The 27,761-nt window shown below is 43.8% G+C and overlaps 2 protein-coding genes across 6 annotated transcripts in view; both read left to right on the top strand.

Annotated features, from left to right (window-relative positions):
• The window catches only part of orc4 (origin recognition complex, subunit 4), a 213,585-nt gene that overhangs the window by 92,212 nt on the left and 93,612 nt on the right, over positions 1 to 27,761 (top strand). The window lies entirely within an intron of this gene.
• The window catches only part of zeb2b (zinc finger E-box binding homeobox 2b), a 332,710-nt gene continuing 313,186 nt past the window's right edge, over positions 8,238 to 27,761 (top strand). For all 4 annotated transcript variants that reach the window (XM_079336136.1, XM_079336141.1, XM_079336138.1 and 1 more), the window contains exons 1-2: positions 8,238 to 8,389; positions 23,493 to 23,560. The gene's annotated coding sequence lies outside the window, so the exon portion shown is untranslated. The remainder of the gene's footprint in view (positions 8,390 to 23,492; positions 23,561 to 27,761) is intronic.

Genomic DNA, 27,761 nt, shown 5'->3' on the forward strand with positions numbered 1-27,761 from the left:
TCATCTTCTCAAGGACATTGACTTAATCGAGTTTGTTTGCTTTGGTCTGGATTGACCACTTTAACCTTACAGACGTGGATTCCTGTAAAAGCACAAACCAAACTCTTAAATTTTCACGTCTTTAACGAGAAAAATCTGCGTTAGACTTTTCTAAACCAAGCTTGTCGTCATTTTAAAATCCCTCCCGTTGATTTAAAAACACAAATCGAGTTCAAGCTTTGCATCGTTGATAAAGAACTCCAGTCATTTACATCATGCATTAACATATGAGCTGTTTTCCTCTAAGTCGAGTTATTTCTCTGCAAGCTAATCATCCCTGTATTTGTTCATGTTGGAAGATTTCTGTGAGGGAGATTCAGAGTTTCAGATATTCTGCACATTTTTATCTCATAATTTCTCAGAAACAGAACAACAGCATGATTGTAGTCGGTTCCAACAACTAGTAAAGTTTGCGATTTGCTCTGTTACACTTAATTTAAAGTTCAGCGATCTCTTTGAGACATTGGCGACGATGTCTCGACTAATTTGTAGGTCATGAAATGAAATTAGAAAACGTTTAGATTGTCATTGATTGAAGTGTTTTGTTTTTTAACTTGAAGTCTGTGTAAAAAGCTCATCAAGCCACAAACTTGATATCAAATTAAAGACGGTCAGGTTTTGTTTTTTAAAAGTGAAAACACCTCACGGCCTCTTTCCCTCTGGATGTAAAGTGTGTGCAGAGTTAACGACATAAACATGTCAGCTTGCATCCGTCTTCCTCTTTGACATTTAACTGTCGCTATGAGAAGATGCCATTTAAAGACACTTGGGAGGCAGACTTGGCGAGTCTTCGTCCACTGGTGACAGTATGTGCGGCGGCCCATGTGAAGTATAAAGTGAATAACACGACGCAGTAATTAATCTTCCAGCTAGTGATCCAATTATCCAACTGAAGCTGCAGTTTGTGAACGCTGGTCCTGTTATGTTCTCAGATAAAGCTCGGACTTCTCCAACACCAATGAGACGTTTTCTTAAATAGCATTATCCGTGTTTGGAGACGCTTTCGTGCCGAGGATTTTTCTCTCTGTGCGTTTCAAAGCGGCTGCAGCGTCCCTGTTACAGAAAAGATAATTCACAATGGTAATCAGCGCCTCTCGTGTTGGGCTGACTTTGGATAAGACCCTTGAGGAGAACCCCCCCCCCCCCCCCCCCCCCCCCCGCTCTCTCTCTGCTGACGATTGTCCTTTTTTTGGATCACCATTCATCTCATACTGGGATTAATGGGAGTGATGGTTACAGCCGTCACATCAAGTGCCAGACAATTTGAAAGTGATTTTCCAAAGGGTGTAGCTCCCAAACAGTGAAGTGTAAAATGAACTTTGTGCAGTGAGGCAGAGAAGGGAACGTTTTCAGGTATTTCACTCTCATTTAGATCACTCTTTTTTTTTTTTTTTTTACTTATCTTAAACAATATCTGCAAATACACACATGCACAAACAGGATCCTATGGAGACGCATTAATAGAGAGACGTCAGCGTTTTCCTGAGCTGAAGGGTTTGGTTGCTCAAGGACACCTCAGGAAGTGCTCAGGAAGTAGACTGGAACCTGTCCAGCTACCAGACCAACATCCAGACTTGGTCTGCGCCCCCCCGAAAAAAATCCCACTTTTAAAGAGGAAACAGTAAGAAACTAAACTGTAACATGAAACTACCAAACTCGTGACGCGTGATGAAGATGAATTTTCAGCCGTATAGTCCTTTTAGAAAATGTACATGAGCCCCACTGCTTCAAATACAAGACTAAAAAAAGAGATGAGAGCTAAATGTTTAAAATGGTTATTTTATCATGAAATTCTGGGGATAAAAATGAGCCTGCAGAATCAACCATTGTCACTAAATAATAAATGTACCATTTCTGAAATCTACGTATCCCGTCCCTTAAAGTGAAGTCTTTGTCTTCGTCTCCTGTTTTAAATGTCACAAAAACATCCATGCAACTTTTCCATGTGGCTGAAAGATTTCTGTACTGAATGCTTTCATCGTCATCCTTCCAACTCAGAGACAGATCATTTCAGCATTACATAAAATGTCTTTCTTCTTTCAGTGTAACAGAAGTGATCTTTGTGTGTTTAGCTCCCTGCTCCCAAACACTGTGGACACATCAGCAGCATGAGAGCATGCATGGAGTTCAAAACCGGAGGATCTGTAGTGTTGCTTTCAAAGCTTTATTTAGTTCACTCCATAAATTACAGCCCAGCGTGTCTGAGTGTCTGCTGGATTTTTGTGTACCTGTCACTTTTTATCCTATTAAAGCCCAAAGACCTGCAGAAGAGAGACACTCTGCGTCTGCAGAGAGCGTCCCCTGCTGCTTCTGTTTATCCAAAACACTTCTGCTAATGGACTGAGACTCCAATCAAATCTGACCCTGATGACGAGAGGCAGCATTTCCAAAAACAATACCACAATTCATCCTTCTCTCGCTTCTAAATGACGGCACAAAGAAAGCCTCCATTTGATGAAGTCTTTTGATTTTGAAGGAACAAGAGGACAAAACAAAGGAGGTGATGAAAAGGTTTAAGTGCAGCAGAAATTACACATTTGAGCCCTTAAGGTGGAATCTTTTTTTTTTTTTTAACCAACCTCAACATTCAGTTAAATGTTTTATTATTATACAAGTTGATAAAATATCTCTTTATCCTTCCATCCCCAAATTTGTTTTAGATGTTTGTCATTTTTTGGAGCAGCGACTCAAACGGGCGTAAAAATATCGATTGTTTTTACTTCATCAAGAAGAAGAATTGTTTTTTGTTTTAATCTGTGCAAAAAGTAGCTTAAATATTGAACAAACAATTTCTTCAGACTGTTTGATAATTGAACATATTTCTGTTCACTTCCTTTTGTTTTTTATTTCGGATGTTTTGCTGATGCAGAAATGATTCAGTATCTGAAAATGTATAAAAAATGAAACTTCAACGTTGATCCAAACCCGTTCTTTAAACTGTCCACCTTAAGAGAAGAATACAGACGAAATAAAAACAGGAGAAGAAGAGTGAGGGGGGAAACACAGAGGAGGGTAGAAAAAGAAAGAGAGGAAGCGACACTGTTCAAAATTACGTTATTAGCTTGGTCGCGGTCGGAGCCCATTTGCGTCCATTTGCATCTGTGCTGAAACCTGCAGCTGAGAGCATCTCGCCGATGTGTAATGACCGGTTGTCACAACAACACGGGAGGTGGCCCCGCCGGCAAAATGACGGCCCTGTCACTCCTCCGCAGAGATGAAACACTGGCAACCTGTAATTCCCCTCGCGGTGCTGCCTCCTTCCTGCCTGCCGCCTGGTTAAATGGCACTTTTGAAGGAAGTAAATCTACAAAAGTTGTGTTTAATAATGATGCCGGAGCCAAATGTGTGACGGGGTGAGGTGTGTTTGCAGGGGAGGGGGCGTGGAGCCAGAGGCTCACGGGGTTAAGAGGGATTTGTCATTTGTTTGTGCTCACAGGCCTTAATCTGTTCATTGAAACGGCCCATCTTTTCAGCTAGCCTCCCTGAAACTAAATGAAAAACAATTACACAGCACGGCGAAGGCAAGGTGGGACGCCGCCTGCTCAGTGTGGAGGGAATCCGACGCTGGATCCCCTCTGACTCCGAGCTCTAAACCACTCAGGCTTTTTGAGTGCGTGTCAAGGGAATCGGACCATTAATGTGCAACAACAACACGTCATGCTGTTTGTACTCCAAACTGAAATGAAAGGGAAGAAACTGACCGATGAATGAAACGTTCAAAATGACTTTAAAAGGAGTCATAACCTAAACCTTAAGCGACATGCTCGTTGTCTTCCTGGGTCTGAAAAGACAGACCTCGACCCAAATACAGTCAAGCAAATGTCCGATCAGATGCATGCTGTCGAAGAAAGGAAAGATTCTGTTGAGACTATGCAAGATCAAAGTGTTAATACAGTGTCAGATACTCATTTCACCTTTATTAGAAGGTATTTTCTGACAATGTTATTGTCGTCTAACATTGTTACATTTTCCCACTCTCTGTCCATCTGCTGCTTCAAAGTCACTCCAACAATCTCTGAAGTAAAAGTGAAACTCCAGAATAGACTTTCTCTCGTCTGTAATGAGTCAAACACTCGAGCTGACTCGCTTGGGTTGCAGCCTCCTGTCTCTGCAGATGTGAATTGAAGTGACACATTGATATGCAGGAAGAAAAAAAAAACAGAACAAAACACTAAAACTCACAACCGAAGGCCTCCCCAAAAGGCAAACACATAACTAAACCTGTGCGAGGAAGAAGAAGCAGCGGGGAAATTAGCGACAAAGCATTATAATTTGTCACTGATGCATAAATCTTGCTGACGTGCTCAGTCACTTTAATGGTGCCGCGGCTGCTCGGTGGAAGGCTGTGCAAACTTGCGCAGTTGCAGAAAAACAGCAAAACTATATGTTCGAAACATCACCTTATTTGCATAATTTACCAAAAGCCAATGAGGCAGCTCAAGGAGTGCGGGTGATAGTAATAAGTGTTTGGGAAAGGCAGAAAGATCACTAATGGTTCGCCTATGGGGATTTCTCCACGCCATGGGGGAGGAAAATGAGAAATATTTTTCAAACAGCGGGGGTAAAGGTTTTAAAACTAGGAGCACATGGGGAGATAAAGATGTTCCTGCCACGGGGTGCTACGCGGGAAAAATGCAACGGCGGGGATGACAAAAAGAATGCCCCCGTAATTTCGGCATTAAGAGGTAATAATCATGTTTCACCGATGATATTAAAAACGGTAACCCGCAAAGCCGGGGTAGAGTAGATAAATATATAAATAAAAAAAAGTGGAGAGGGAGGAGAAGAGGAGTGGGCCCATCAGGTAGAGGAGGTAATGAGGTGGTGGGTGGAGGAGGAGGAGGAGGAGGAGGGGGAGGAGGAGGGGCTGCGGCGCCCATCACTAACTCAGTGTGAGAGTAAACAAAGAGTGAGGAAAAACGGGGAGGAAGAGTTCGCTAGATCACGACCGAGCTGCAGATCTGCGGCTCCCTGCCGAGCGGCTCATCTGTGTGAAAGATGTCAGACGTCTTCACATGGAGCGTGTGCCGCACTGCACGAGTGTAAAGGCCTTCTATTAGTACGGCTATACACGGGCCAAAGGATGCTAGTGTCAGGAGAATCCTGATGCTGTTGATCTCCGACTGTTTTTGTAAAATCTCCAGCTTTATTTATAATCAGGTCATGATCACAATCACATCCCTGACGTGGACATTTACTTTGATATTTATACGCAAATCTTTATTTTTTACTTAGTTTGAAAGTAAAGCGTCTTATGAGTCAACTTTTCAGTCTTGTTTCAAAGCTTTCTTATCAGACTTTTTTGCAACTTGATGTAATATTATGAATTTATAGCCAACTAAGAACATTTTCAAATGTTTAAAACTCCTTAAAAAGCTCACAAATGAGACGTATCAACCCACTGTGTCAGGATCTTTCTGACATGTTGGGATGTTCCCTCTCTGCTCTGATGGCCTCTGTCCAAACGTTTGATGATAAGCCTCTGGATACTGATCACTATCTCGAGCACTGACGTCATGTTTCTGTCCACACACGTCTCCAAACTACAGCTCTGACTTGTGAGTAAGGAGTGTTGGCGTGACACGCTGAGGACGAGAGCTCTCTGAATGTCAGCGGACGCCTGCCTTCAACTTCCCATGAAGAAGAAAACGATAAGCAGGGAGTCGGTGGAGACGCGCGGTCGGAGCAGTACATTGTGATAATGACATTTGGGGAGGGATAGTGTTGCAAAGCTGTTAAGCTCTTTCATTGCACCAAGAAGATTAGTGGACGAGATGGGGCTGAATGACAGGGAAGGTAGCGTCCCCAGCCTCGTCTGCCGAGGACTTGGCATGCAGAGGTCCGTTAAAAGCCAAGCGCTTACTTTACACTGAGGACCAATTGTCCTTCACTCGCAAAGTATCGCAAACCCCCACAAAGCAAGGGCATTCTGTTGTTTATGTTGCTTTCATGTCCCCGGATTGACTGATTTCTACTTCTGCGCTCGCTTTTCTACCTTTTTATTTTTGCTCCTTCTCTTCTGTGGATGACTTTCACCAAATTATCTGCCTGTGTAAAGCTCCTGTTTTCCCATCATGCCGCAGCAGCAGAGGTTTTTACACATCCACAGTCTGGTGAGGCCTCTCTGTGTTTGGTTTATCTCCTCACCCGACCCACGCTCAAACCCCAGTTGGTTGCAAAGTCGCCACATTAGGCCTCGTTTGACCGCACCAAAGCAAGACGCGGGAACTCTGGACAGCTTGTCCTATTATCTGGGACGCCGGCCTGCCATGCCTTTAACTCTTGGTCACATTGCCTATTCCCATTATAAGCCTTTGGGGAGCAGGGGGCCTCCCGCCTGCATCCTGAGTGTATATGTGTATACATCAACGAGCGTGTTGGTCGGCGGTTTTAACCCGAGTTTCCCCACAGGATCCTGGAAACACTTTGTCCATCTCTTGATGTTCTCTCTCCGCCCACGCAGGAGTCATTTTTATTTATTATCTCCTCTGACAGCGGAGGGAATGACGGGGAGTCGGAGAAAGTGTTTTGTCAGTTCTTAAGTGTCTGACAATCCGAATGAAGTTTAGCATGGGAAGAACAAGAGGACGTCCCTATTCTTTACTTCTTTTCCTCGCTGATGGAAAGACGTGAAGGGGCCGCAGAGAGATGGAAATGACAGACGGTCGCTGAAGACACCAGTGTATTAGACAAGCCTTCTGCCCGTCATGGTGGAAGGACGGTTGCTGTGGCGATAGGTGGGGAGGTACGGGAAGAGAGGGAGTATGAGCTGACCCCCAGCTCGTGCCCCCGCTTGTTCCCCCGGCGATTGCAGCTCTGCTGAAAAACGCAGGCTGCCAAAGTGACAGGAAGTCATCTCAAGAGGGGATCAGAATCCAACATGGCGGCTCACGGACTGTCAGCTGCAGCTTCGACACCTCCTCTACCTCTTCTTCTTCTTCTCCCTTATCTTTTCATCATTGTTCAAATCACAGAACAGCTTAGAAACGTGCACGATGTAAGCTGCAGCATAAAACAACAAACAGCAGTTAGGTAGTCAACATTGTGTTTTGTGGAACGAGGACTGACCATATATGGATGAGAGGGACCTTTGTGATAAGTGGATTTACATCCTTCATGTATTTGTAGTTTATATTTTCCTTTTGGGACTGTTTTTCCCCACTTTTAGAACTTTTCTGTGTTCATTAGTTTTCAGACTTTATGTTTCTCCCTTTTTTTCCTGCTGGCAGTCTTTAGGGTCATTGTAGCGCGTTGGCCCTTAGCAGCCACCGTAGAACTTGAAAGCTGAGATTGCTGCTTACACAATGAAATAGTTTGATATAATCTGTGTATTTACAATGATTTGAGCCGCCTCTGAGACCTTTAACCTTTTTTATATTGTTGCAGATTATTGTGGACCAAGCAGTCAAGTTTCTTTATTCAAAAATGTTGTTTAACAAAGGCAAAAATAAACACTGTCAAGGTGTATAAGTAAATGAGGTCAAAATAACATAACTCTACCGCAAGCTAGTGCTAACTAAACAGGGTGTGAACTCAACTAACTGACCTGCCAAAATGAGAACTGAGGGGGATATTTAAAGCTGCTGACCAAAACCAAAACCAACACACAGGGGAGGACGACACACAAAATAACCCCAAGGGACCCTGATCCCCCCTCCTGATATTTGAGCACTTGGTATGGTCCTCCTTCACAAAGTCATCCTCCACCCTCAGCCTTTGCTCAACCAGGAAGGAGAGCACACCAGCTAGGTATCTCAAAAGGATAAGAGAAATTAATTAATACAACTTTACTTTATGAACAAACAATGACTAAATAAATTGAATGCGTGTACTTAAATCAAAAGCTTTAATAAACAGATGCTCAGCCAAATGAATAACCTGTGTCATTAATTGGAAATGTTTGCAAATAACGTGAGTTTAAGTTGTGTGGCCTACAACCTTTTAATGTGTGGCTGTGTCCATCTCAGTTTGTAGACTAAAAGCATCGCCCTTCACAAATCAAACTTCATGCTTTACCTCTGCTCTGAGGGCTACAAATAAATGCGTTTATTAGATTATGAGGCTCTCCGTCAGTCCAAGGCCAGTGTCTGAGGAGTCCTGCCGTCCTGTAGGTGCCTGTGTTTGCTTGTCTTGTGCTGAGAGGACACATCTGTCCAGGGGTGATGTTTAGTCACAGTCTCTGTCTGAATTCCCAGGTGTGAGCTCACACTGAGACCGAGGCCCCGAGTGCCGCCAGGACGCCGCCGTGTGTGTGTGTTCGAACCAGCGTGTTGTGTTGAGCTTGGAGGGTGCAGCATGAGGAGAGATCAGGGCCGTTACGTGATGCGAGTCTGCACAAACACACTTTGAGGTAAGATTCATCCTGGAGAGATGTTCTGGATGTTAACGTGCACATATCTGTGAGAGTGAACTTCATACATTTGAGATTTTGCAGAATTTAGAAGAGCATGGTCCAAAGATGAAAATGATAGCTCCAAATATATATGCAAACATTTAATTTAGCTGTTTGTTCAAATGGTTTGAGGGTCTCATATTTATTTTTTGCATCAAACAAAAATGTCAAATCGTGCACAGACACGTAAACATGTGCAGCTCAATTTCATACACAGTCATATGAGCAGACTTTGCTTAACTTGCCTCAGCAGTTACATAAACGCAGTCCTCTCTGTTGTAATTTGTGGCCTCAGTGGGTTTCTTGTGTTTTTTTTTTTTAATGTGATGTTTATCCCCGCAAACACAGCAAACAGATTCTGCGAGAGCGACGACAGCCGTGAAAAGCCTCGGCGAGCACAGCAGGTACTCCTGAGCTCGGCTGTAACAAATACCTCTTAAAGACTCTTATTTAAATGCCCCATCTGCTTTGACAGGTGCTGTTTGAAATCTAACCCCACGGGGGACAACCTTGTAACTTTTTTACGCGCCTCTTTGTAACCGCGCGAGCGAAAACAACGGGGAACGATCTCTTTTGTCAACCCGTCGCTGCACTTTGAAAAAAAAGGAAAAAAAATGCTTTGGAATGAAGTGTGTGTTTGTGTGTGCTGCAAACTTTAACTCAAAGGTTTCTCTCTATGTGGTGGCTTTTCACACTAACACACAAGCACACACACACACACACAGCCTCAGGAGAGCATTATATTGAAGATTATTGTTTGCACATTTGTCAATTGTCATTTGTCCTGTAAAAGGCTGATTTGATAAAGCCGCCCGTTACATTAGGACTAATAAAACAGCTCTACCTGCTTTCCTCTGCTTTCTCTACAAAGATGAATTACCCCTTTAATAAGTAATGACATGCAGAGCACAATGACAATTACCTGACTTATTTTTCATTCACGGCAGAGTGGGGAGGGGAGCGAGGGGGGGGGGTGTTAGATGGAAGACACCTTCGGCTGTCACGGATGGCAGAGCGTAAACTGCACGCTTTAAGCTTTAATTACCTTGTTGTTTTTGTCCCTCCATCACACTGGCCCCTGCACTCAATCATACTCCTGCCAACGCCACGGCTGCACTCCAGAGACCCCCCCCTCACCCCCCCCTCGCCCCCTCAATCCACTGCAACACATTAAGAATCGATTAATAAACAACATTAATATATTTTTTCCTTCTTGTCCTGATTTTTACTCTTTTGTTTTCGCCTTTTTCTCTTTATTAAATCTCTTGTCGTCAGTCTTTGTTTGCTTGCAGAGGTTCACCAAAAAGCATTGCATTTAATTGCCCGCCACCCTTGATTGCAAGCTTGTACATGTGTGTGCATATGTGTGTGTGTGTGTGTGTGTGAGGCCGCCACCATTAAAGCCTCCTGAAGGATAATTGCTATCAGTGTAATGATCACAGCGCTTTCATGTATCGGGCTCCTCCATCTTCCAGATATGTGCCATTAAGAGCAAGGTTGTCTTTGTTGCATCTCAGGCTTGGACATAGGCCAACCCCCCCCCCCCCCCCCCCCCCCCCCCACTCTCACACACACACACACACACACACACACACACACACACACACACACTGTAGACATATTTCTGATATGCCAAGATATTCTCTTTCAAACGGGGGGGGGGATAACAGAGACGATGTTTCTGTTTTATCTCATCAGCGTAACATAAAACATTTACAGCGCCTTTGTCGAAAAAGAGAAACTACGACCGCCTCGAGTTTAAACCAATTAAACAACAGCAAAGATAAATGTCTCCTGAGCCAGGTAGAGCTCCCCAGACAGAAGCTGAAGAAGCAACGTTGTCAAAGTGGAGTCGAGAAGAAGGACGTGTGTTATTTTCTGACATTATGAATGCTAGAGCCTCCATAGAAAACAAAAGGAGGATGGAAACAGCACCAGCCAGACTTTGGCATCTGTTACCATTAATTTACTGCTCACTGCTTTCAATGTGATTTCCTCCCATATGTTTCAGATGTGTCTTTGCCTTCGCCCCCCTGAAAACAAACGGCTTCTCTGAAATATTAACTCACACACACACACACACTGTAACACACACCCACAAGAGCACCATAAACAGTTCATCCGCGGCTTTATCATTAAAAGATGTCACACTGACTTTTCATGAAAGATACTCTCCGATTTCAGTCCACATGTTGTGTTTGGTCCTGTGAAGACAAAGAGAGGATGATGCACACACACTGACACACTCGACAGCAACACACACACACACACACACACGCACACACACACACATTATAGAGGATCTTGATAAAGATTTCCTCTCGTCTAAACTTTTTACATTTCGACGCTCAAACACAAAACAGAGTCAAATGTGGAGATATCGGTGACGCAAGCCACATTTTTTTTTGCATCATTGTTCCATTTCCCCTTCAGATAAGCCTCAGGTGTGTCTCCTCACGCCCTAATATGTTTAGTCTGAACTCCCTCCTGAACACAATCCCTTCCCGATGGCTCACAATGAGGCAGGAACCGTCCCCGCTAGCCCTCGTCTGATAACAGTCTCCGCTGTAATGGCCCTCCATTGTTGTGAAAACACAATACGGTTTGAGCCGTGCCACGCTGACAGGCCGAGCCCGACCCGCCTTTGAAGTCTCCGACTCGCTCTCAGATGCCCTCGTCGTGTCACCGGCTCGGACCGTGGATGATTGATGACGCCGATCAGGAGCGGCCACGCAGAGGGAGGTCTAGACTTCAGAGACCTGCTGCTCCACTTTTACATCACACAAACCATCCGTGAAACTTTTTTTTACACTTTCCCAGGGGTGCAAGTCAAACCTGTGCTCATACTGTATGTCGAAAATAATCTACAGAAAAGCTCCATCATAGCCAGGATGGATTACTCTGCTTGTGTTGAAGCCTTTTCTTACAGTATTTGTGAAAGCAGTAATAATGTTACAGGTATTTAAAGATATGACACTAAACATTCACAAAAAAAAGTGACTATACGTGTGATATGTATGATTCACCTCAGCTTATTTAGATGATTATTTGTTGCTAAAATGCAGTCAATGGTTTCACTCAGTCCTCGTCGCCTGATCCCGACGCTGTTTGTTACATTTCATCCCCCACTCTCTCTCTCTCTCTCTCTCTCTCTCGTCCATGTGTCTTTCTTCAGTTGACCTCTCTGATAAATCCACAGAACACAGTCGCTGCATTAGTTTTGTTTTTACCGTCACGTCTCCTATCCTGAAGATGGTGGAAGCTATTCTTCAGATGAATAGGTTTAATATCACAAGCAGGAATATGAAAAAAAAAAGAAAAAAAAAAGATGTATAGCAGCCTGACTGGACCGCCCCTGCAGAATAATCCCCATGTTGAACATAATCACCATCATGTGCGCCACACAGGACTTAACCAACACAAGGGCAAAAGTCTGAGTCAAAGCAACACACATGTATTTATATAATAGTGATCAGAGTGTATTTCAGACGTGGATGAATGATCTCAGTTGGGCCAGTTTGCACACAGGATGTTTTTTATTTGTTTGAAGGTTTGCTCTGAGCAGCCGCCCTTTAAAACACCACCAGGCGAAAGTTTGGGCAACACATTCTGCAACTTCTCCGTTCTGACTCGAGCAGTTTACCACGACTACTTTACTGTTTGTTTTATTTAATGTAAGGGAGAACGAGGCGCCAGTTTGGTGTTTATGACACAAGTTTCTCACAGTAAGAAAAAAAAGCTCCCACTGTGAGGTTTGCTACAGGTTTGCTCCTATCATAGACCCCTGCTGTTCTCAGAAAACACACACACACGCAGTCTCACAGGCTAACAGCTAATGAGCTTGACCATCATCACAAAAGTTGTGTCGCTGCACTGCCTCCATATTTTCTTTCACTGCTTTTTTCTGCAGCTGTTTTGTAACTGCGTATTTGTAGAGCACAAGAAACGCTTCGTCCTGAAGATCATTTCAGAGTTTTAGTCGTTCATGAACAGAAGAAGGCTTAGAGGGATTAAAAACAGAATTAAAGTTTGGAGACTTTTCCTTAAAATTGTTAATAAAGCTTTGATTTTAAAATCAGAAGAAGTGTTTTGTGTGAAAGAAAGATGCTAAAGTTGAATTCAAACCAGCCTCGATATGAACGGACGTCTTCATTTCTGCAGATTACAATCGTTTTCTGACTATTTAATAACCTCAGTGTCTCCGCTTTAACAAGAGAGCTTTGTGGCCAAAAGTCACATGCTGGCATCGTAAATGTTCCCCTCAAACTTTCCACAATCCTCCTGACATATTGGGTGATGCCCCCAAATAATAACTAAGACAGATCTCAGACACAATGGTGAACTCCAACCAAAACACACAGGAGCGTCTTTGTTGGCCGAGACGGACTTTCCCAGCTCTCCTGGTCATGGGGACGGCCTCATCGTGTCGTAAAAATAATTCCAGCGATAACAGGCGGCTGGTTGTACTGGACGGAGCACAAGAGAAATACTTTATGGTTTGCAGTTGACTTTAGTTTGTTTCCACTGCTGCTGCTCAAACAAACGGAGAGATGAAAATCGAAGCTATTCCGATAAATTACATGAAATAGAAAAGCACATGACAAGTAAACAGATAAAACACAGAAATCCCTCCTGGAATATTCACATCAAGTCTTTGTAGTAGAGCCAGATAAAAAAAACATAGGACCTCAGCGCCCTCGAGTTAACTTACAGGTTTGCTCCATTTTATTGTAGAGATTGGAAGGTGGAAAAAGAAAAGTGAAGGAAAGACAGAGAGGGGAACGACATGGGGGAAGGGTCACACAGGTCGGACTCGAACACGGGACAACACCCTCCATGCACGGGGCGCTCGCACTTATTTTAACAACAAAACTTAATCTTCTAAACCTATAAAATGTTTGCACCTGGTCTATGCTACTGAGTAATAAATGATATATGCATCAGAATGGTTTGCCAGATTTGAGAGCAGGTATCAGGTCAAACCAACAGGTGTTGCAGCGATGGAACTGCTTCAGATAGAAGTGATTGTACATGAGCTAAAAAGCCTCTGCATGTTTCTAATAAGCTCCAGCAGCAGAAACCTGCTCAAACTAGGATCAATGTTGGAGATGCTTTTGAACAAATGGAGAGAGGTCAATCAAATTATAAAGATTGTGTTTGTGAGCTCAGGCCGTAAATTCTTATTTTACTGTCTCTCCACTCAGTGTGTCGTGAGCTCTTCTGTGACTTTGTCTCGCTCCGCTCTTTGTTTGCTGTCAGTAGTCGGACAGTCTGTAAAAGTTTCTGTCTCCAAAGACAGACAAACTGTCCCCAGTGTCTCTGACTGCAGCGTCCATCCAGACAGCTCTAATGGGGGAAACAGACATTTCTGCTTTTCTCTTTTCTTTCTCCCGTAGTTCGAGTGTCTCCGATGTGACAGGCGGAGAGACGTCCGGGGGGCAGATGATGTCACTTATTGATAAGCTGACAGCCGTTCGCTAACAGAAGCACCATGTCACTGTTTTTTTTTTTTTTTTTTTTTTTGCCATTTACCGTCAGAGCTCGCAGCCCTATTGAACAAATGGAGATGTTAAAAAAGAAAGCAACAAACAGACTGCAGATCTGATTGTCTGCGATTGGAAACAGAGCGTTTTTCGGTGCAGTGAAGTCATTGCACGCGGGCCACTTCCTTTTCATGGGAACCACAGAAAATGATATAAATTGCATTAGGTCCTCTGTGAAATACAATAAGCGTTTGGCGTGATGGAGAACATATTCCTTTATTAGCATGGAGCTTAAAGCAAAGGGCTCCTGTTCTTATCTAAAGAAAGTCATCAGCTAAAAAAGAAAAAGAAAAAGAGGAGAAGCACCGGCAGTGACGGCGATCTCACTGCGCTCTGATTTACTCGCTGATCACATCAGGATGAGGATGAACTCAGGAAATAAGAACGAGGAAGGCAGTACATACATTTTTAATTCAAATATACAGACTGGAGTTTCTCATCGGACATGTCAGATCTAGAGTTTGTCTGAATTTATTTGGATTAGGTTTGTTGGAGTTTGCTCAGACGTTCCTCATGTGTTTCTTTTTATATCACTGTAATTTGGCTTGAATACTCAAAATGCACACATGACACCCAAGTTCACCGGGACTCAAACAAGAGGCACAGGGACCAAAACATATTTCAGCAAGAGCCACAATCCAAAATCTTCCCTGAGAACATTTAGCATGTAAGAATATGGATTATAGTTACAGTTTATAAAGATGGATGTCTGTGTGATTCTGCTCTTTTGTTCCTGTACAAATAAAGATGCTGGTATACGATTACCTGCGTTTTGAGATGTTTCACTCAGAACTAAAATATCTAAACTTGATAATTGTATACTTGTAATAAAGGCTAGAAGACTGCTTTAACATAGTTTTTTTTTTTGAAAACATGAATAGGCTTCACTTGCCACAGCCCAGTGTATTTCTCATTGGGAACACATGTAAACTAATCGGTTTGCTTTAATAGTGTGAATTAAAAGCCGGCTAACTGTTTCTGCTGCTGTCTGATTTGTTGTGCAAAGGGCACGAGCTTGTTGACAGTTGTGGTCATCGCCCTAACTTTCCCCTCGGCGCCTCAATGTTTCCCATTTGCTAATCACAGATGCGTTCAAAGATCCAATCAATTATTTCCCCCACTTTTTATCGCCTTGTTTGTTTGAGATCATTAATTAAAAGCCAATCAGAGAGCTGACCCGGAACAGCTTCTCTCCCTGGTTTTGGTCAGCGGATGGTGGTTGTAACAGAAGAGAGGTTTTGGCCTCAACTTTTGGCCCGCTGGGACAGCAGTCTGATCTGAAAAACGTCTGGAGGTCAGGGGTCGTTTAAGGGTCACAGGCTGCAATAAACCACCGTGCTCCCTGGGTTCAAGCTCAGCACGTTAATGAGAGTTTATTTAGAAACAGGAGGGACGAGTGCGAACTTATGTTTATCCAGAAAAGAAAGTATTTGACAAAATAACCCATACTGAGGCTCTGTCCCTCCGACTGTGTGATTATGATGGATGTGCAAGAGGTAACCTTGCATTGCGACTTGGAGCATCTGCTTTGACTACCAAATGTAAGTGCTTGGTGGTCATGCATCATATGTCCTCAAGATACAGTAGAAGTATCTGTCTCTGTGATTTTAAGACCAGTGAAGAATCAAATGGAACATAAAGGGTTAAACTTTAAGGGTTGATTTAAAAAAGCTCATTGTCATCTGCGCAGCATTATGCAGGATTCAAATCTTTAGCTGCTGTCGCGTCACAGAACAATCATGTCTCCTCTTACCTGTCCCGTTAAACACGACATGCATGTTTTGACTTCATCACACAGACTCTTTCATCTGCATGACTCTTAAACTGAACTATCAAACCATCCACAGTGTGGCCCATGCCTGCTGAAATGCTGGACTGCAGGCATGACTTACTTAGGTTGTCTGCTAACAGGTACATGCGATAAAAACAGAGCCGACTGTTCCCAGAGTGATTTAGTGAGTGAAAAACAGCACCCAGAGGAGCTGCTGCATGACGAACGAGCTCGTCCATTCTGACATGACGTTGGATTACGGGATGGATAGATGGATAGAAGGAGAGGGGCGAGTGCACGTGCGCTTTGACCCAAGGTAAATATAATGTGACAGGCCAGGGCTTCCCTCGAGATTGTGTAATTGTATTTTCACATTGTCATGTCAAAGTGGAGCGCAGCCCCCCCGAAGCGTCTGCACTCAGATGGGAAGTGCTGCATATTTTAAAGGTGACAAATCTCAATCTTACATCGTTTCACACGACTGCAACCCCAAATATCTTTTTTTTTTTTTTTCTACAACAAAGTGCTCAACCTGCAGCCTGGACAGAGACTGTATGTACCCGACAGACCTGTAGTTCTGTTCCCCTGTGGAGAAAGACTGGTGCAAAGTGAAGTTTACTGAGTGTTTGATACAGTGAAGCAGCCTGGAGGCCGGATTTAACGCAATGCAGGATCAGCGTTCTTCGAAATAGTGATTTATGACCTTTACTTTAATCATTTCAGATGCCATTAAGATGCCAAATCTCATTTGTAAAGAAGATATATGAGGCTTTAATGATCACTTAAGATGTTTGATAGGAGGGACAGAGGGTCAGCACATGACTTATTTAAAGCAATGACCCACACAGAAGAAGAAGAAAAAAGAGTTTTTGTTGTTAGAGTTTTGATAAACCAATAAACGGCACTCTATTTTTGAAGGACATTTACACAAGTTAATAAGACAAAAAGATAAACATGCACACAAGAGCCAACGCTGCGCACACTGAACAGAAGGACTTTTGATCAGCCCTGCTTTAAAAGTCCATCAGTAGGACATTGCGTCTTTAAACTGGTCATCAATGAACCTGAAACCTAATGAGTCCCTGTGACTCGAGGAAAGAGCAACATCACTCATCATCCATGTTTACAGGAAGTAGTCACATAAAATCATCCAAATACGAAACTCCGACGAGACATTTACCAATGTTTCAGACCTTTCAAATATCTTTACTAATCAAGTGTTTATGAATGAACGAGTTCAATTAATATTCAACACTTTGTTACGTTTATTCTTGTGCAGGAACATCTCGTCAAAGAGACTTTTTTTGTGTCCTAATGAGAACCTTCCTGGTTGACTAACGGTAAAAAGGATCTCATGTAACTTTCCCCGGGCCGGCCAGGAATATAAAAGCACATTAGAATTATTTCAGTTGGACGCCATCAAAACTTATTTAATTTACTGTCCTTTTGGAAGTGATCTGAAGGGGATCCGTTTCGACAGAAAAGCCTGTAATTAAGTGTATTGCTTTGCCCTCTCGCTAAGCTAATGGCTTTATTTTGACAGTGTTAATTGTCATAATTGTCAGAATGGTACCTCTGACACTCGGCCCGGAAGACGTCGGCGAGGAATTGTTGCGCGTTGATGAAAGCGTTGTCATACATACTTCATCTCAATGAGCTAATGCGGCCCGCGCCTCGCCTCTCCCTGCCGAGCCTTATGGGACACTGCAGCCTCGGCTTTCTAATTGCCTCTAATGAAACGCCGGCGAGGGAGGTGATCCGCTCCTATTTAGATCTCCGTCTTTAAAGGGAGACACGGAGGCAGATGGGAATGAATGGATGGAGGGAGTGAAGGAATGAGAGGAGAGTATGGAGTGAGCAGAGGAAGGGAAAATGAGAGGTATCAAGGGGACGAAACGAGGCCTTCTTAGATACATCTTCATAACGAACGCATCCTAATTAAGGCTTAGCCCCCCTCTCAAAGTAGTGTTGTGAAACTTGACACAGTGATATGATTCTGCAGTGAAGTGCTGCAGGGCTGCCGCTCTGTTTGTGCACAGAGTTAGCTCAGGAAGTGGGTTGCAGTTGTAATACAGATGTTTGAGCAGCAGATGGTGCTGTGCATGGAAACACAAGGCTGCAGAAACAGGGCAAGCTTGAAGGTCTGTTCCCAACACTTTCACCCCACTGTGTGTCAACAATGCCAGCAGAATGCTTCTCAGCGGACGAACAAATCCCATGATTAGTAAATAACCTTGAGTTACATGACAAGAACCAAGTTTAGAAAGTTTTTAATTCAGTTAAATGCTAAATTAAAGAAACAATATATGACATTTTACCCCTGCCTTATATTGATTTTCATCTAGAGGTTGCTCAAGGAAAACACTTAAACCTGTTTTAAATCAAGGACATTGTTTTTAATTTTTTAAGTATTTTAAACAATTAATTATAATAATTTTCTCATTTTAAAATTGTATGTGAAAAATGTCACAAAAATAATCATGATTACATTTTACTGATGTTTCATCAGTTCTGTCTAATAGGCTTTTTTTTTTTGGCACGAGTGTATGAGATTGTCAGAGTGTCTCAGAGTGAGAGAAAGAAAGACGAACATCAGACAAACAGACGAGAAGGTTAAAGGCATTTTATTTGTTTACTTCCTGGTGATGATCTCGTGACCTCCAGGTAGATTTATTAAAACAATCTAGTGGTTATAATCTTCGTCCAGAAACAAATCTGAGATTTCGAAATTGCTCCACAAATTGCCACCGAGGTGGAAACCCAAGAGGAAGAGTCATCTCTGACTTCACCGCAATAATCCGAGTGCAATTATTGCAGCAGCAGCACCGACAACAACAACAACATCAGGGTCACAGAACAGATAATATGCAGTGTGAGTTCAAAGGCAACGCTTGAGATGAATCTCTGCATGCGTGTAACTGCGTGTGTGTGTGTGTGTGGGGTGGTAAACAGCGACCGGGATTATCCAAAGGAGGGAAAAATGGAGGAGACGTAGATGGAGAGCTTGTCCTCTGAGAGCTCAGGTCCAGATAAGAGAGAGTTGACAGAGCTCGCTAAGTCTGTTTATTAGCACACACACTTCATTAGAAAGCCAGATCAGGTTGATAACCCCCCCCCCCCCCCTCCTCCCTTTATTTTCTGTTTGTGAATAAGTATCAATCCTCCTGTTTTGGATCTACTTTCTGTCCGTCTGGTTCGTCGTTGCTCCTTGAACTGCGACACAAACGGAGCAGAAAAAAGGCTAACAGGAGCAGCAGCAACAAAAAAGACCCAAGGATAGGTTTTTATATTTTGAAAGATTGATAAATATGGTGGAATCTCAATTAGGCGTCGGGCATGAACGCAGATATTAAAAATTTGGTCAAGAATCTAATTAGCTGGAGGTAATTAAACAGTCTCACACAGGGTCATTAATCTTTCCCGTGGACCTTTGATGTTTTGCATACTGTCTTGCAAGTCATTAATAAAATTCATAACGCTTTTCTTTGTGGTGTTTTATCATGGCCGTTTTCTGTTTCCCTCTCACCCCTCCTCCTCCTCCCTCTCCCTCCTCCTCCTCCTTCCACTCTTCCCAGTGCAAGTGTCAACACATCACAAGGGCCTCTCCTCTTGAGTTCATTTACTTTTTGTGCATATTACATTTTTAAAGTTGCACGCACTACGACCCCTCCCACCCCGCCATGCTCCCACGCCCCCCTCCTCTCCCCACTCATTCTCCCCCTCCTCTTCTTCCTCTTCCACCACTTTTTCTTTCCTTTTTTTTTTTTTTTTTTGAGAGCACAATTACAGCGGCAGATCAAATTAAATTCTTCTGCAAGCACAGCTCATTTGGAGTGTAAAACATTCCTCGGCAGTGTGCAGCCGAGTGTGCGGCGTGTCAGCGGCGCCTCGCAAGACGGGAGGAGAAGAAAACAGAATTGTGTGGCCATTGTGTCCCCCGTAATTAAATCCCCACAATCAGTCCATCTTAAATCAGTCACGCCGTAAATATGAAAAGGGGCCGGGATGAGCTTGAGTACTTACTCGGCCGTCAACATGGCATGGTAATATATGTTATGTAAATGTGTCGGAGATTATAAAGCCGAGGACTGACGCTGCAAACACCTAAATATGATGCTCAAAAAAAACAAAAAAAACAGTGTGTGTGTCTAAACAGGTGAAAACACAGAGAGTGTTTGTGCGAGACAAACAAGCGCTCAGATGTGAATAAATGTATGCATGTGTGTGTGTTTCAGTGTGTGCATGTTTGTAGCTGATTGTGTGTATTGTGCATGTGTGTAATCGACATACATGAACAAATCGAGTCCATAGGTGCATGTGTTTGCCTCCTATAGCTTCCTGTGTGTGCGCTTATGTGTTTGTGCAGCAAAAATAGCCTCACACTATATTTGTCTTTGTGTGTGTGAGCACAAACAGGCAGGATGTGTGTGTGCGTGTGTGTGTAAGCAGAAGGCAGTGAGTGACATTAATGCACAGCTATCATGGTGAGCGTGTAAGTGTTGCTGAACCCCAGGAGGACACGTTTCAAACGCTGACAGCTCTGAGTCGCTCCAAACAAAACAAAATGCATTAGTGAGTCCGCCGAGTGAAAGAAACACAAACCTAAATACATGTTTTTACATTCTTTTAACAAGCGGCGCTGAAATGGAGTCAGTGTTTATTAGAGGAGGTGAAAGAGAAGCACCAGTATCTCTTTGGCTTTTTTAGAAATCAGACTCAAAGTAGCACTTATTAAATCACAGCAGTAAACACCTCACGCTTTGTTAGTCTGGACATCGATGATGGATTTAGTGGCAGAATAGGAAACTATATTATAACAGGAAGCACACCCAAAACTGTTTAATTAGGCCTTTAAAGTCTCATGTTGGTCTTTACCAACATGCTAACGTGCTAATATTCTGCCCAGTAATGCTAACAACATTTAAACAAACAAATGTAGCCTAATTGGTATACAGCTTTCACACATGAACTCGGGACTTCTTCCTGATACTTTTCTGACATTCAGGCCCGGGTATTTATCACTAACATGCCTAGTACTCGAACACCTCACAGTGGGGGATCATCTGTGTTGTACGACTCTCAGTTTCAGTGAGGTGGGCGACACAAAATGTTGCACCAGTATTTTCAATACAACCAGTATAAGCAGACATCTCACACGTTAAAAAATGGAAAACAAATATCATAAAGCTTGTCAGAAAAGATAGAGGGGATTCTTTAGGATAAAAACTAAATGCAATATTTGTGAAGAGAAAGTCACTGACGGTAGCATGAGATCCAAAGCTGCAGTTTGTCCACAGCTGCCCAAAGGCCAACAAACTTTAAATCACAGCGCAAGTTCAAACTGTACGAGGAAACCTGAAGCAGCTCATCCGTTATTCCTCTTATTCCAAATGTTGTCATCCAGAGGAGTAAGACAGCACAGGACAGCAGGGTGGTAAACCCTGTGAGCTTCACAGTTTGCGTTGGTTTCTGTGTTTCTCAGAGCTGGTCATTAAAGTTCCTGGTCGTTTTCGAGGACGTGTTTTCTGCTGCTGCTCGACTTTCTCATCTTACACTGAGAGGTGTTATTAAGCCTTTTGAATCTGTTGAAAAACAGAAAGAAAGTGAGCGTTAGTTTGTTAAAAGTTTGCCTCCTTATGGTGATCTCCTGTGAACACGCTCGTGACTAATATCGGAGAAGAGGCTTTGACAAGATTTGGCCCCAATTAAGCCTCTGTGCGCAAATTCAGCAGATGGAGGGGGGCAAAACTTTCAGAGTCCACTTTGGCTCAGAGGTTTCTCTCTCATTGCCCCAGTCAAGAGAAATTTGGATGAGATGGCAAACTGTGCGCCTAATTAGCCGAGGAACTCTTAGAAAATATCTCTGCGTCCATCGCTCACACTGAAACACAGGAAGGAGTCCACATAATATTTATCTTTTTTTTTTTTACTGAAACGTGAGACACAGAAAATGTTTTCATTTTAAATACATCCTCTCGATGGCCTTTCAGTCTGTCACACTGTCCGCTCATTCATTGACAACAACCTGCAGGACGTTGGATCAGATACACACCTTTAAACACCTCACAGCAGCTCAGCTCATCAAATGTCAAATCAGACAGTTTGAAATGAAAACAAGGTGTGCTTTATGTAAAAACACAAATGCCTGAAATCAAAGCTCAGAGCATCCAGTCAACGTAGTTTCTTAAAAAAAGTGGGAAAAGTTAAACTTTCCAACGACCTCTGACCCTGATTCATTTTAAAACACTTTAAATGTTTGTGCACACACCTTTCACTGTAACAGAACATCCTGTCTCAGCCCCAGAGCGGACACTATGACCTTTAACCCCTTCAGACACCAGTCATCCCAGCTCCTCCTCCTCCTCCTCCTCCTCCTCGTTCTTAGAGGTCATTCAGGGACATACATGGGAGAAGTCTCCTTCAGTCTATGACTATTCAATCATTTCCTGTTCGGCTTCCTGTCTACCTCAGCTGCTTAAAGAGAGAGGGGGAACAATCCTCTTCATGGGCAGTTTCCACAGGGCAACAGGGGTAAAGAGGGAGAGTTTGAACTGTCTTTAAGTGACGTAGTAGTTTCTCTGTCAAATCAGCTGGTATTGATGTGGAAAACACCCCCTAACACCCACCCGGGGCCCTCTGTATCATCCGCCCTCCTTCCTGCAGAAAAGACGTGTTGTGCTGCTAAATATAACGTTCAGGCAGGAAGGCGGTGGCAGCAGCAGCGGCCCTCAGAAGCACTTTACATTCACTATCAGGCGGGTGTTAAGGCGGTATTCGCTCACCTGATAAAACTGTCTCTCTGTGAGCCAAAAGAAGATAAAGTGATTTTGAGTGGGAGCACAATGGCGGAGGTGCTTATGTTAATCCCAATACTTCTTTGAAAAAAAAAAAAGGAGCAGGAAATAAGATAAGCTCCTGCCTCAAGGTAAAGAGCGAGGACGGGCGCTCAGATACCTCCACGCGGAACAACTCCACCTTCAGCCAATTCCTCCTTCACTGAATCCTCGTCCAAGTTTGTGTCACAGCACTTATTTGCATAATTCACAACCCACTCTCTGCAACCCTCCCCCCCCTTTACCCATGCAAGCTTCCCCTGTCTCTGCAGGAACACAGAACATATTGGACAGGAGGAAGGAGGCGGGTTAGCTCAGTGGGCGGAGCTTAAGTAGTACCTGAATCAAGGTGATGTCAGAGAGAAACAGATCGATCATCAACATGGAAACTGAGCTAGCAGCATGCTACGTTTAGTGCAGCTTGAGCTCTTAATAGATAACTGCAAAGACAGATCTTTAACGTGATCAGGCTGCAAGTTGAAGTGAGAAGAATGTTACGTAGATCCTGTAATACAAAGGTAGATACACGTGAAGTTGTCTCTGCAGATGTACATGCGTGTCCTGTAGCTTTAAGGGTGTCCATGTATTTGTAGCTTAACGTGAAGCTTTGGATGCCGTCTGCATCATTTTTTAAGGTCAAGTTCATTTTTGATTCATTTTCTTACATGAATGAAACACTTTGATTCCTCCTCTCTCTTCTAAATATCGCCCTGGGAAGAAACCTCTGGGCTCCAACTGAGACTAACATGCTTACAGACGGACCTGAACGAGGTTGACATTTGTCTAATCCTCACCTTGTTCGTGAGCCTTTATTCTGAAAAGGTTATGTAACAGTCGGGGGATCATTTGTTAAGCGCTCTGAGACTCCTGACGCCTGTCTTGTTTTGTTTCCTTCCTTTGCTGTCATGTTTTAGGAAACCCAGGAGAACCTCTCCCCGGGGATCCACGGTGACTAACAGCGGCGGTGGCAGCAGCCCGCCAGGTATTTCACCACACAAACACTGTTTGTTTTGTTTCACAGTGACTATTTTTACCCCTCTTTCTTCTGTTTCTCCTTTTGTCTTAATTCCTCCTCCTCCCTGTCTCCTCTCTTCTTCTGCTCTTTTAATAAGACGTGGGGGGGGAGGGGGGGGGATTTTATTATTATTTTGTTTTTAGCTCCGCCGATGCTCTCCTAACTAGCATAATTAAACGTGCTTGTTAACAATGGCAGCTAATGAGGAATACAACAGCCTGAACAATGGGAGCTGATTAGACAAAGACGTGCTGATGGAGCTCACAGTTGGAGTTAGTGTACCTGCAGACACCTGTCCTCTGCCGTCTCTAATCAGCACACAGAGAGGAGGCAGCGTGGAGCTGCAGCGTCACATCCGTCCTCTCCCACACGTTTATATAAACTATTGTTATTTTAAACATGTGCAGACACAGTCAGGCCCTGTGACCTCCGACTGTAGTGTGTGCCGTCCTGTCTCCATGGCAACGGCCGCTGTATGACCAACACGGCTCCGTTACTTCTTACTACATGTTTTTTATTATTTGACTTCGTTTCTTTCCCGTTCGGACTAAAAGCAAGGAGGGTAAACTTTTGGTACTCGAAAGAAAACTGGCGCTCAAAATGACCAGATTAAACACAATCATCGGGCGTGACACGAAAACTAATTCAACCGAGGTATCATGTAAAAAAACGAGTATGTTCATGTGCATGGTCAAATAGTGCAAAATTTCCTTCTCTCCTTTTACTCCAACATGAATAAAAAATGGGTGCAGTCGTGATCGATTTTAAGCTCACTTGGCGTTTCGAGAGGCCTGAGCTTGTGTCTTTGTCTTCCCAATCTCGCCATGAAATCAGCTTTGAGTTATTTTAGAGTTCATGTTTTATTTATTCAATCTTAAACAAACATCAAACATCAGTATTTTGGTTATGAAAGGAAACCTCGTGTGTCCCTTTGGGGAGCGTGAAGAAGCAGCTGAAGCTCCTCAGTGTAAGTTCAAACATGAACAAGTCCAGCAAGCAGCAGAAATAAACCTGCGCTTTCAGGGCTGAGGGGTTTTTTTTGTCCGTGGATTTGAACTCAGGAGCTGCTGTGTGAATAAAAAGGAGAAAGTCATTTATATTCTATTATGCAGCAGTTAGCTCCCACTCTGTATGTTCCACTCACAAAGAAGTAAAGTACACCGTGGAGGTTATGTACCATGTTTTTTCTCCCTCCGTGACTCGGCGAGCGCAGACCTTTTGAGTGATACAATGGTACACTTACACGCAGGAACAGCAACCTGACACACCGTAAAGTACTTCTGAAAAGCCCTCGAAACACGGCGAGAGTCAGCGGCGAAATGAAGGAGGCTACAGATAAGAGTCGACTTGTAAAACATAATTATATTTCCGTCGCCGGGGTGCGCCGGCTGCTGAAAGGAATGCATTTAACCTGTGATTCATGCATAGCAAGAAGTTGTGGAGGGGGAGAAAAGAACAGCAGTTAAATTGTGGAGGTAAGAAGCGTTGAATAAAGTGTAGCTAAGGTCATCCCATCTTATGAGAATAATTTGGTTCGCTGCTAGTCTCCTCTCCTGCAGGGAAAAGGATTATATCTTTCTACTTTTTCTTCTCCCAGAGGATGGAGAAAAGGTCTGCCGCTGTTCAAATCCTGTGAGCACGTTCGGGCCTCAATATCTCCACAAAGTAAAAAGAAAAAGGTCGGACTGTCGACTCTGCTGCTTCGTGACACAACTCTTTAAACCTTTTCCTGCTTATTTTTTTGTACAATACACTTGATTGAAAGTGGATTCATTCACTGAGATTTGCTCCGCTTCCTGTTGCCTCTTGTTTAAATGAAGTCACAAAAGGTTCATTTGACTCGACAGGAAAGGGCAGATGAGTATCAACACTTCTGTGTATCAAGGAATATCCGATAAATAAACTGAGTTCGTCGTGCAGATTTGGATCGTATCTCGTCCTTACTGTACGTTTTGCTTACCTCTCAGGTTTCCGCTGATTTTGGCGCAGCAGTAAACACAAAGTGTTGTTGTTCCGGTAGAGGAGGGAGGGGTTTCCCAGGCTTGGCCTGTTAATGTGCTGCTACAGTTGACTTGATTAGAGAGACAAATGCAACAAATATTTTTGCATGTTTGCAGGAAACAAAGAGGACTGTTTGCAGATGCACAATAAGAGTGTAATTTGTGAGATGCAGGTTTGGAGGTTATTTACAGGTGAATCATCCCCCCCCCCCCCCAACAAATGTCTGAGCCCGTCCAATCAGGCAGATTTACAGCACTTGAACTGATACTCCATCTGGATCGCCTCCACTAAGCAGTTTGGCATCATTTGAATCAGGGGAGCTGCCACTGTCTGCCAATCTTCAGACATGCTGAACTCCGTATTCATATGTATTCAGTCCTTATTTTATAACCTAAAATACAACAATGTGAGGGAGATTTATACAAACTGAGAGAAGAAGGGAATATGTGGGACTTTTTGAAGCATGTTTGAGCTCTGTCAGTCGATCCTGAAGAGATATTATTGGCACCGTTTGGTACAATATCTGTGAGCTAGATGTGAAAGATCAGAGCGATATCTCGCCTGCCGGGATTTTTCCAACCCTGCTGGGACTTCAAATCGAGGTTAACCTCTATAGCTGTCACCTTCATCTGTCTCCCCCCCCCCCCGTCCTCCTCCTCCCCGCTCTGAACTCTTCCTGCCAGAGAGTTTCTACTTAAACCTCCCAGTGCCACCCAAGTTGGCCAAAGTGCCCTCGCAGTCGGATCAAAGTCGTTTACTCTTTGGCTCAGCGGCGTGCGAAAGGTGATAACATTACTGTGCAAGTCCTCCGGCGCGTCGCTCTGTGGTTGTGGGCAGCGCCGTTCGCCCTGCACCAGCGTCCCCTCCCCGGCCCGCTAAGCCTGAGCGCTGCGTTTCCTTTTCTCCAAATTGTAATTAAAAGAGAATAATTATTTCTCTGCGGTGGCGGTCCAAACAAACAGACTGACAGCTCTCTCCGTTCAGCAGAGCCCCAGAGTTGATATCTCCCTGACGGCTGCTTTTTTTTTTCAGCGGCTTTCTGAAGCTGCCACTTCTTGGTGTTATTATCTTTGTCTCCAGCCCTGGCCCTGCGTGCCGTTGCTGGCGCCGTTGGCAATGGCCTTGCCCCCGCCATCCCTCTGTTCCCCGCTCAACTTTTCTCTCGCCACATGAAAGTGGGCGCCCGCCGAGACACCCGACCACGTGGCCTGGACCGTACCTTTCACTCCCAAACTTTCCTGACCTAATTAGCGCCAAATTAAATCGGACAGGATGCATTCATTATTAATTCTCCGGGCTGGGGGGTTGGGGTCTTGAAATAGACATTGGACACGGAGAGAGAGCTTGAATCAGAGGCTCTCTGGCTCGCTGTCTTGGACTTCATTTGAATGCAGTGCACAGTGTTAGCAAACAAACACAATGCAAGTTAATCAACGCACTTTGCATGCGGCTGTGTTCCTCTTTCTCTGCCGGTCTCTGCAGCTTTGGATGTGCAGCCTGCCAAAAATAAAAGTCTCTCTCAGCTCCACGTGAAGCTGCGTGTTCTGTTTCATGTCCGTCCTCTCTTCCTGCTGCTCTCCTCGCCAGCTTTCAACAGTCGTCCGCAACACAACACACAAACAAGTTTGAGATTTCGATGCAGAATTTGAAAGCTTTAAAGGAGAAGACGGAGCTCCTCGACTAGAGGAGGTGTTTCAGAACAGAGGTGGATCCAAACATTAACTCTTAATATGTGGCCGAGTTTCATTCTGCTGGGGAGGGCAGTCACATTTCCATCCAAACAGCCAGATTCTTTTCCTTATTGTTGTTTTTAGCATGCAAACCTGGTGGAGGAATGTTCTGCTCAACATGTCCTGGATGTCCGGATCATTTCACCTTCAGAGAAGTGTGATGGACTTTTTTAACCTTGATTATCAAAAACATCTGTACAGACAGTCCAACAGGAGTCTTAAAAGAATCTTTAGAGATTTGGCTCTTGTGCAGAAATCCCTGCGCGGTGAAAGTGTGGATCACATGTCTTTATGAGAACAGAGGCGTCTGGAGGCCTTTGAGCCCCGCTCTGCTTTTTGACAGCTCTGCAGACTCTGGCGGGCTGCAGGTCGTCCGTCTGAAGATCAGTGGTGGTCTTGTGGTGAAAATGCCGCCAGCACTCGCCTCCTGTGGTCGA

The sequence above is a fragment of the Symphodus melops genome (genome assembly GCF_947650265.1).
Source record: "Symphodus melops genome assembly, chromosome: 23".
Taxonomy (NCBI): Eukaryota; Metazoa; Chordata; class Actinopteri; order Labriformes; family Labridae; genus Symphodus; species Symphodus melops.